This window comes from Phasianus colchicus, chromosome 1 (genome assembly GCF_987193195.1).
Source record: "Phasianus colchicus chromosome 1, bPhaCol1.hap1.1, whole genome shotgun sequence".
NCBI classification, from domain to species: Eukaryota; Metazoa; Chordata; class Aves; order Galliformes; family Phasianidae; genus Phasianus; species Phasianus colchicus.
The window spans coordinates 35,619,047-35,631,155 of NC_143436.1; positions in this window are offsets into that span (position 1 = coordinate 35,619,047).

Below are 12,109 nucleotides of genomic sequence, written 5' to 3' on the forward strand. Positions count from 1 at the left end.
GGAAATATCGCTTGTGAACCTGAATCTAATCAGTAATTAGATTTCCCTAAACTGCAATTCAACTTAGTCCTCAGATGGAAAGTGTCCTGCTTGTTTTACCAGTGTTAGAAGAGGTCACAAGCCTTTCTGAAATACAGAAAAGCATAGAAAACAAGGACAAAAGCATCAAGAAAAGCATGTGTCTCCTAACAGGTGTTTCATCACTTCTTTAAGATGGCGACTGCACAGCCCAACACTAGACTGCCTTTAAGATCAAACAGTTTTGTACCATGCAGCCTGACCTTCTTTGTTGTAGATTAAGAGTTTTGTCATGCCTATTCTTATCTTTTTAATACTACATGTGGAGATCAGGTTATTCTTCCATTTGCTGCAATGAATAGAAATATCCTGTTCTCCAAGTTAAAAAGAAAAAATCCCCAAACAGCTGTTCTCCGTGTGCCTTTTACCTCCTACAAATTGTGAAAGAAAATATATCAACAAATACCTTTCCTTGTAGAAATAGACTTGCTTTCCAAATGGGGTGGCTCAAGCATATGTCACTTGCCTATGATGACAGCAACCTGAGAAACGGCAGTAATCTGACCACTTCTTGTCATGTGAAACGAGGCTGCTTGTGCTGGATGAGATCAGATTTTCTCAAAGCCACCTCAGCTGTTACTCACTGCTTTGGGCAGTGAGATGGCCACAAATAGTCTGATTGTTCATTTTTCTGGCTTGATAATTCAGTTCACAGCGAATAGGGGGCAGGCTCACCCTCTTTCAGCTCCACGGAAGCTCACTCACTGCTCTACCACAATTCTTTCATATCAATCAAAATCAGTTTCAGTGTCATCTTGGCCAGCTTCCTCAGGATGCCAGGGTGAATTTCCTCAGGAGCAGCGAATCAGAACACATCTAGTTCACACAGTTAACTATCTAACCTCTTGTTCCATTTCCAACAAGAGTTTTTGTATTTGATGCAGGTGTTAACTGCATCAGTCACTTTAATGAGTGAACTCTTTTAATTTTACTTATATTTTATCCTCTTCAAGAGTACTGCTGAAATGTCATCACTGTAACCCAGCAGTCTAATGCTCAGCCCTCCAATGTGCACAGTGCCCCACTTCCTGGTAGATCATCACTGAAATACAACTATGTTATTTCAACTGTGAGCCTGATAGATGTCCTAAAGCTGTAAACCTGTTTACAGCTGAGGATCCTTGTCTTCTTGTGTGCCTATATGGCACTTGAAGAGTTCATGGAGTGTGTAATAACCATACAGTGGGATCAGAAGAGGTCACACTGGCTGCCTCTGTTGGAAGCAGTCTGTCAAGTCCAACAGTGAAATCCATCTCAGGTTGTCTGTATTTAAGTCCTGAAAATATCCAATTGTACAACCACCATAATTAATCCTTTTTCTTTTGTTACTGAAGATCTGTGTACATTGCCTCTGCTTGACCTTCTCTGTGGCAAGAACTTTCCACGGAGGACATGCAGTGCTTTCCTGTCCACCACACTCCTGACTACGGGCTGTCTTAGATCTCTGGGTTCTCCATTCTGTAAACATTCCTGGAAAGACTGTTTCATTAGAGTTCTGTCATTTCCTTTCATGATCATACATGATTACCTTGCAATTGTCTGCTACCTTGAGGTTGCTCATGCTCAAGAGCAGAAGCACCCAAATTCCATCCAAGTGTCATTGCTGTCTCACTCCGATGCCATGTTCTTCATTACCAACAGAAGTGGTTTATCTGACTTACTGAACAGTATGGGCAAAAGCCTTGATCCTAACCCGGATCCCCCAATTCAGATGGTACACACACAGGAAACTGAGCTGGTTTTCTCATCTCCTGGGGCTTTTAAATAACTGTGAAGAAGGGGAGTATGTGACAAAAATGGAGCAGGTAGAGAAATGGCAAAGGATAACGGGTTGTATACATTGACTATGGGCACAAGGTGTGACTCCTAATTATTTCAAAACCTTTAAAAGCTTTGATAAAAAGGTGATCAGAACTATTCTGATCAACATTTCTGTAAATGGACTCTCTTTTAATTATTTACAGCAGTGAATTGGATATTAAATGAGAGCCATCTGTAACAAAAGGCACAGGGACCTTTGTAGGGACAGACAGACAAAAGGGCAGTCCTGGCTGGCAGCTCACTTAGAATAGAGATGCCAGCTGCAAAAGAAAAACTGTGCCGACAAACAAGAGCTGGTAAGGAGAGAGGAGTAGGACAGTGGAGCGTCTCAGTGCTGTGATCAAGGCCCACCATTCAGTGTATAGGCTTGTTTGGAAGTCAGGGATACAGCTGCCTGTTACCATGCTGAGAGAGCAAAACTAAGTCCCAGATGTCAAGCATATAGGCTGTCATTGCCAAAAGGGAGTGTCCTGTCTGATGTCAGGGCTGCTTTGGAGGTAACAGAAATGAGTCAATTTTTTTAATTGGAGCAGTCCAATTCATTTCATTTCTTCTTCTGGTTTTGATAGATTCAAATAAGATATTTTAGGCTAGTTTGAATCTGTCTTGGGATTTTGGACGGTGAAAGGCGATAGTGATTGTGATATCAGCTGTTTCTACACAAAGGAGTTTGTATGGAAACCTTGATGCTTTTGGATTAAGAACCAATGGAGACAAGTCTCGTGATTTTGCAGCCAAGGGAAAAACACAAAGTGTTTCCTCGGTGCAGTCATCCCTTCACAGATCAGTCTTCTAACATTAAGTCATTTCTTGTTTCTGAAATAGTAGATTCTTTTTGGGCAACATTCCTGCTATCCATTGAAAGCAAAGAGTTGTTGCCAGTATTCAGGCTGAGTTAAAATGGGATTGGCACAGAAATTGGGTTGAAATGACCTATGCAGATAACTTGGTTTGGCAGAGACTGAGGTACTGTTTATAGTCGCATTAAGAAGCATGAGAATGGAGGGGTGGAGTCCCTCCATGGGCTTGTGGAGATGTGGGAGAGAGAACAGAGAAAGACAAGAGGAGGAGACTCACCCCTTGGCAGCCTCAGGCAAGGAGTCAAGCTTGCGAAGGAGCAGCCTAAAGGCCAGAGCTGCCGAGAAACACCCAGCCTCCTGCACAAAGAAATCTCATCTGAGTTCCTCTGTCTTTCCCACAGCCCAGCAGCGCCTGTGAAAAATTGCAGCAAGTTAGCCAAGGCACGACAATGTTAAAGCTGCCTTCAACACGCTTGTAATATATTCAGCTGGGCTTTCTCCACCACATAGTGAGTGTTCTGAAAAGCCTGGGACCCCAGAAGCTATCCACATGGTTTTTACTTGAAGTTTATATGTTTAGGAATGTTTTATTAGTAAAACATGTTTTGGCAGCACCGGTGGGGTTTGAAGCCTCGCTGGGCTGCCCACAGGTATGGAAAGCCAAACCTTGCCTCAGAACTGAGAGAGAGAAAGATGACGTGAAAAGTGCTTGGAAAAAAACAGCTGCAGCCAAGTCTGTACAATGCAAACATACACACTCACATGCAAAAGTGCAGTTTTCCTCCAGCAGAGATTTGGCAAAAGCAGATTAAACTGGTGTGTCCTGCCAGCACTTCAAACAACATGGAGGCAAATGAGAGAAGCGGGACTTCAGCTGTTTCCATGCGTGACTGTGTACACATACACATGCATATGAACTTGAGGGTGTAAAATACACACGGGTAACTACGTATATGCACATTTATACATGTGAGCATGTGTCTGTGTGCCTGAGCTGCCAGCTGCAGTGCCCATGGCACAGCCACCCAAGCTGGGTGCTGGCAGAGCAGCTGGCAGGGGGAAGCAGCAGGAGGGAGGCTGCAGCAGGAGCCCTGCATGTTCCTCACTCAGTGTTTCAGCACAGATGGAAATGTAGCTTATTTTGGCCCAGGGCAGAAGCTGAGGGGCATTGTTTCCTTGTTATTGTTCCTCTAGGGGGATGCAAGAGGCAGAAGAGAGAAGGGGCAAGTTGAAACATGTGGAGTTTTACCATACTGAAATGAGAGGGAAATCCCAAGCAGGGATCATCCTGAGGGCTGGTGGGGTTGGCAAGATGTTCAGGGAAGATGATATTAACACACGTGGTTTGTATGAGTCAGACGAGGACAATAAAAATATTACAATGAGGAAAAAAAATGAGGCCAATGCACTCCCAATAGTGGAGATTACAGCTGCTCACCCTTCTCTCCTCCCTGATTTATTTTTTTTAAAGAACCAAGTGAATCCTGTGGGCAGAAGTGGATGATTGGGAAGCATTGTAGGTTTTTCTTCAGGGCCATAATGCAGCAGTGACTTGGATGGTTGTGGTGAAGAAAGAAGGAAAAATGCACTGAGAAACAAATGTGATAAGAGATGAGGGAGTGAAGAAGGTGTGAAAAGAGCAGAGGGAATGTGGAAAGTCAACATAAGAGAGAGAGCAGGATTCTTACAGCAGTGAAGTCAGAGATTTCTGTGGCTAGAGAACACAATATCTACAAGTAGAAAGACAGAAGCCCCAAAAGCTGGAGTAGAAATGGTCCTGAGGGCAGTTAGGTGACTGACTGTCACCTGTCTGGGATGAAGTGGCAAGTCAGAGGCCATAACATAAGCAGGTTGTCAATGAGTGGTGAGGATGTCTTGACAAATGCTGAAGTTTCAAAGCCAGAGATTGTGTGACACCAGAGGAACAGAGGAATTGCTAGCATGATTTCATAGAGGTTTATTTCCGGATGCAATAAATCCATCCATAAAAATAAAACATGCTTTAAACACTGATGGAAAAAAAAAAAAATTATCTTAAGTCTCAATCTAAAATTGACATACCAGAGCCTAAAAGCTAAACCACTAGTCCACAGCTGGCCAAACTGCAACTCTAAGCACTCAGGGATGAAAAACAACAGCTTACATGAACATTAAGCTTATGACTTGTTATGGTTACACCTGTAAACCCAAAGCAATTTTTTTACATTTAAAAACACACAATTATACATTTAAAGCAACTGTGCACAGAGCAAATAAAAACATTCTTCAAGTCTGAGATCTTAAATGAATACACAGTCCCTGAATAGGCAGATCTGGCAAATTCTGAGTCAGATTTGCTTCTCAGATGGCTACCAAGGAGAAGTGCCTGTAAAATCTGGGCAATTGCATCCAAGTGAAATAGGTGTGAGTGGAAGGAGAATCAGTTCTTGACATCCACAGAGGATGGCTGTAAACAGGGTGTCAACACATTTCCTCCTGATGCTGATACAAAGCCCTTGTTAACACAGTGTGATGACACTTGAATTGTCATGAAACCATGTTACTCATTTTCAGCAGAGGACAGATATATCAAGATTGAAGACAGGATGAAAGTAGAACTGTATCTGCTTAAAATCATGCATGACCAGCTGCTCTGAAGCAGTAACAGCTCTGCGCATGGAAGCAGTGCATGAAAGTGATGAATGCGTATCGCTGCCTACAATAGGAGCACATTTAAATATTGAGCTCAAGCTGAGCAGCCTGCGGAATTGTCTTTTACAAATTTAATACTGTAACAGGAAAATGGCTGATAGCTTTATGCTTATGCATGTGGAACTGTGACAAGTATTTACACAGTATCTCACAAAGACAGTAAGACCAGAAGAGTAAGTGAAACAAAATGTCCCAGATAACTTGTCCCAGAAAATGTGCCTCAAACTTCAGATGCAATATGTCCAGCCTGAAAAACAAGGGTGAGAGATAGAAACTTTGGCAGAGGTTTCATGTGCAAAATCTAGGTAAAGTTTGAACACAGCACTGCTGACTCATGAATGCAGGGGTAATGAACAAACTGGCAGCTTCACTGAAATATATATATATATATATATATCCAGCTAAATAGACACTGATATCTAACTCCCAAGCTAGCTGACTGAAAATATGTAATTAATTAAAAAACGTACAGTCTGATCAAGGCTGCACACTACAAACTGTTTTGTCCTAGAAAAGGGCTGCTCAATTTGTTCTAATCTTGGAGAGTTAATCCTGCGAGGAACTTTTCAGCCAACGACATTTCATTATGTCATTCCAATGGAGCTGGAAGCCATGCCATTGTCTAGTGTCACAAGCAACCTCTCAGCCAAGAGCAGAGCTATATTTGGAAATGTTTTTGATTTGCAGACAGTCTATTTTGTGTCATCCGTGATGCACAAGAAGGAAGATATTCCTGTCCAAAACAAAAATAAATCGGCCTTCTCCTTCAGACCACTGTTTGAAATTTCCTGGTTCATTTTGCACTGAGCTGACTCTTAACCACGGGAATGGTACAGTTAGTTTGCTCTGAGGGAAGTTACCTGTCTGTAGCCTAGTGAAACTCTGGAGATATCTGTAAAGAACAGTCTTACCAGAGAGCTATTTTAGAGATGCCTATGTTTCTTTCTTGACAAGGGAAGAAGAATAGAAGGCTAATTTATGCTGAGACATGAACTTTAAGATAAGTGTTTGTTAGCAGAGAGTACTACCACTTCCAGCTGGTTATGTATCAGGAAGACACAGGATATCCTCCAGACAGAATTCTGCAGTGTTGTTCAGCAACCCAGAAACAATCAAAATAAAATGATTTCCTGCAGAAGAATTGTAAGATGATACCCACCACAGCCTGTAACTGTGACCATTCCTAGAAAGTGGCTGCATAAAAGCACAAGGTTGAATTTTTAGGGGCTTACACCCTTCATTCGTCATAAAGAGCAGTGCCATACATTTTTGTATTATACAGATGAGTTCACTTATGATCCAAATAGGTTCTTTCCAATGACAAATCTTCAGTCAGTTGTGTTTGTGCCTGGAGATGTACCACTTTGTGCTGTTCAACCTGACAGACTTTGGCATGAGAAGATCCACAAGAAAGAAGTCCCACAGTTTGAGAAGAATCCTGCCTTGAAATTTGATAGCCATAACGTGAAACTCAAACATCATTTATGTATACATATCTGCAATAGCTTCCTGAGACAGATTCTATTATTTGATTAGTTCATAGTTACTGAACAAATTTAATAACATAAAAAATTGATGTGATTTCCTTGGTAGTGTGTTAGTGTGACTTCGAGATGCTCTGCATTTTGAAGTGCAATATTCTGATGTCTAATTATGCATCTCTAATTTGGGGCCACACTGTATCTACTACTTCCAGTAAATATTTGTGGGTGTGCTGGGCCAAAGCTTCTAGGACTGACCTTTAGCTAGACAGAACTTCTGGTCTTCCTATCCAGCCCAAACAGGCAAAATGTCCTAAGTGCAGAATGTATTTTTACCTGAATACCAGCCATCAGAGCCCACTGCCATGTGCACTGGAGGAGAAACTGCCACACACCATAAAAGAAAGTAATAGCAGACAAGCAAATTCTCCGTGCCTATGGACAACAGGAATGGTTGCCTTGGTGAGCCCCCAGACTGAGTTTTTTATTTGGAAGCAAACATATGGAAACTCTGGTGAGTGCACTGTCATATATGAAGGCCTTTCAAGCTCTGCACCTCAAGACTACAGCTCCCAGCTATATTTTAGTCCATGCCTCAGAAGCACATACCCAGATATGCTGTGACCATTTGCCAGAGTGCTGCTGGAGCACCATAATGTCTGGACCTCCCTTGGTCCTCCCCTGCCAAACTTGGACACTACTTGGCCTGGCTCAATCTGAAGCACTCAGATCCTCTGAGAACACGGAAGTGATTCACTTGGAGACTTCTGGATCTTCCACTTTAGTGACAAGAACCCTTTCTGGCATGTTAACATGCATCATGCTCTACTCCTGCAGTCACCTGTGCCCTAAGGTGAGACAAGCTCCAGCAGGGATTCTCACAACTGGTGGGACCTGTCTGCACCTGGGGCTTTGCTGATGCCTGTCCCATTGATGTATACGAAGAGAAAAGCCTGAGCAAACAGGACATGCTGTTATATTCCCTTATTTCCCTGTTATTTCAGGATAACACAGTTGAATAGCCAATATCATGTTATTAATTCGTAGCTACCTGCTGTGAAATGCATTTGTAATTTTTGTATTAGGCACATTAGATTCTCTTCTCCACATACCTTATTTCCATTCATGTTTCCCTAGTTTGCCTGTGGGCACTTGCAGCCTTATTCTCATTTATATTCATCTCTCTCCTGGCAGTGATGAGGGGTCTCAAAAAGGTCATAAATAAAGATTATATCTTTTCTAAGGTTCTTCCTCACTGCCACACTTGTGTGAAGTCCTGTGAAGTGGCCTTAGTGCACCTTGTCTGACAACACTGGCAAGCAATGTTGGCATTAATCTCTTTTTACATACATATATATAGATAAATACACACACACATATATGGATTTATATACATATATAGATTTCTATAATTTATATAGTCCTATTTAAAAGCATTTTGGCTTGTGTTATGGCAAACTCTGAATTCAGAGAGGTTTTCTTTCCTCTGTCTGGAATTTTCTGAACATGCATCATCCAATTCTGTGCAGTTACATCACATGCATTAAATATTTATAGGCCTTTACTCCCAAAAGCTTTGAAGTGTGGCCATGATACATTAAATATACAAAATATATACTAAACTGATACTTAATCTTGTGTAAACGTAGATTTTATTTCAGTGCTCAGGTAAATAATGACTTAAAGAAAAATCCATCCAACCTCTAACCTTAACAAAATGGAACTTCTGTTTTTTATACTGTTCTGCTTCGAACATCAAAAAATGAATTTATTCACTTTTTGAATTTCTGCTGCCAGAAGTGTTTTGGAATAATCAAGAACAAAGTAAATTGATTCCATCCTAGTAAGTACCATTTACCTAAGCATAACTCCTTTCATCCAAAGGAATACAAAGGCACTTGGACAGGTCCAGTTCCATTGACAGTCACATGAATAATCTCACTGAGCCTGGCTTTGCCCCACCTTCTGTGCTCTGTAGCTCTTCTGGTCTCTGGCAGAGGCAGCAAAGTGTTTCTCTTCTCAGCTGGCTGCGTTTCAATGCAGCACCTAAAACCTCTGTTGCTGGTGCCCTTAGAAACTAGAGTATCCCTAATGGAGTAAAATGAAATAGGATCAGCCGTGACACGTGAGAAGCACTGAACGGAATCAGTTGGTCCCATGTTTCAGGGGAAACACCATGGTATGCAGAATATTATTACCAGTTTTATCATAACTTTTTTGGAAAAAAATAATCCTCTCCAGCTTAATTATGCTGCGTATAAAGGCAGTGTAGATTAGCTATGAGATCAGGACGAAATTAGTTACAATGTCATAAATTTCATTTGAAATCAAGGTAAGAGTTATAAAAATAAATCAGATTGTGCTCAAAAATTAATGGCTAATAGCTCTGGGAGGCAAGACTTATGTATCCACTATTAATTTCTGAGCTACAATTTTATTTTTCTGCCATGGACAGTGAAAAATAAGTCAGCAGTTAGGCAGATTCAGTAAGGTGCCTTGGTTGGTGTTTTTTGCATAACTTTTTTTGCATATGTCATTTTTCTCAATAATCACCACAGCTTGATCTTTGCAATTGATGCAGAGGTTGTTCTACCCAGCAGCAATCACAATACAATTTGCAAGCAGCAGGCAAAATGTGACAAAGTGTTCTCCAGAAACAAGAACAGTTAATGTTCATTCTGAAAAACAAACAAAAATCAACCAACAAAAATAAACATGTATTCTGCAATGTTGTATTAATTAATCTTGATCTATTTATTATTTTTATTGAATTTAAACATTATGAATCTTACTTTCTGTGTACTGACCACGTGTAAATGATTTCCAGCAGGTATGCTGGGGAGTCCAAGGCCTTTGCTTATTTATGTGGGAAGCTGCAATTTGGTAACAGAAGGCACTCAAATCAGGCACGAGAACCTTCAGATGAGAACTAGTTGCTGGAAGCTGAAGCTAGACAAATTGAGACCAGAAATAATGTCATTGTGTGTAGCAATGGGGAAAGTCACTGACATACAACACACAGGGCTGATGATGAATACTTCCCATTGGAAATGAGACTGGTTATTTTTCTTTAAGATATGCTCCATTGCAATCACTGGTTGGGGTTTAAAGAAAGATTTCTTTTTTACTGAGTCCTGAGGCCTGCATTACACAAGACTTCAGCCAGCGTGATCACCATAGAACTGTCTGAACTTAGTGTCTATGAATCTGAGCATTGAAACAGCTTTGAAATCTGAGTGCCAATAGATAGGTGCTTGCCCCAGGTAGATGCCGAGAGCTCTGGGATAATTTACATTTTGACCTATTTCTGAGATTTTGAGCTTCTGCTATGGAATATGCTCTTGACCCACTTCTGCAGTTGTCTCCTCTTCTGACAATAGCGGCATTTTCTCATATCCTTTTCTCTGGCTTGCAGATGAGATGCAGCTTTGCAAGGTGAACACTGAAGAGGCAGACTAGATTTGGAAGCTGTTCTTCAAATGTCTAACAAGAAAAATGCCTGTGGGTGAAAATAGAATCTAATCTAGATCCAGCTGATAGATTGGTTACACTGAGGATATCACAGCTGATCTTCAAACACAGTACAAGACTGATAAAAGAGCATTGATTAGGTGAACTAGCAAGGTGAATGAAATGGTAACAGAGGAGATCAGAGGTTGTGAAGCCTTGACTAATTCTTGTCTACAGCTCTATATGTTTCTCCTTTCCCATCTTGTTAGATATGCGTGAATTTGTGTCTTTTTGACAGATTGGCTAGAAACACAAAACCTACAGGGAGATCTGACTTACCAAGCAGAGCTGTCAACTTTGCGTGTCATTCGTGTGTGACTGGAGATTCCCAGAGATCCACATAGTTCATTCCCTTCACCTCAGAAGTGAGAATGAGTCTCCCAGGGCAGTTCTTACATTCTGTAGTATTTATGATATCAATCCATGCTTGTGCAGTCAAGGTCATCACTGCTTTTTGAAGAAGTTGTTTGTGCCTGGCAGATTCTTTGATATTGCATATGAAAAAGGTACTCCATATGTTCTGAAAAAGTTTGCAGGAGCTGACAAAGCTTCCTTGGTACTACTAAATTGAGTAAGAAACCTTAACAGTAGTAAGCAGTTTACCCACAAAGAGCCCCCTATGTTCCCAGGGCTCTACTCCACAAGCATATCCATCTACCACATCAGCCCTCAGTTTCCTGTCCACGCTGTGCCCTGACTTGCTGCTGACAGGCCACAGCAAACACTGAATTCCCTACTTTCCTTCTCAATCTCATCATATCCTTCTCTTTACCACATCCTTCCCCTCCTCCTGGCTTCCAGCACTGTTTGTAACAGCATCAAAGACTGCAAATCCTCAAAAATGAAAAGACGGGGCAATCGCAGCCTGAGGGGGCAAAGTCACAGGCAGTTGAGGGCTGAAGGAAAGGTTAGGGCTTGTCATGGATGTGCGAAGATGCTCTCTGCATGGCACTGCAAAGACTGGAGGACCATGGAGGCTTGTAGTGCTCATGTTATTCTTGCCCAGGGCACTGCAGAAATTATTGTCAGTCTCAAAGGAAATGTGCAGCCCTTAAAGATGCAGAACTAAATTTTTTGCAAGAACAGACTATATTTACTATGAATGAGCAATTGAGAAGCGGACATCACATGACTGATTTAAAGCAGATGTCAAAGAAGTGAATTTTAGAAGGTAATTCTGATCTTGCATTGTATTGCTGGGAACAGCAAAACAATGTTGAATTTCCTAATTAAAGCTGAATGAAGTTTTTCTATTTGTAGAAAGATCTACCAGAATTATGCTGATACTGAGCATTCCACTCAGGGCGTGGAGCATGCTGGGTTTATCATAACGTCTGGTACTTCCAAGGCACCCTTGTCTCAGGTCCTTCTGCTACGAGCAAAGCAGCATCAGGATGTTCCATCTACATCACCAGGATCTGTATCAAAATGAAAAACTCTCAAAGACTATCCAGGGATGAAAATGTCAGTCTTGACATTTTGTCATCCATATGAAAAAAGGGATTAAGTATAACGTTTCTGTTGCTTTCTCTCTACTGAAGATGAAAGTAGTCTTGCCATTTTTGAGAGTTCTACAAGGTTTGTTTATATCTAAGTGGAAAAAAGACAAAAACCAAGCAACCCTTGTATGACTTGTCTGGTCTAAGCTGACAAGCATACTGCACAGATGATTTATATTTAGAGCAAGGCCCAGAGGTGTCTAAAACAATCTACTTTTAGAAGCTGTCA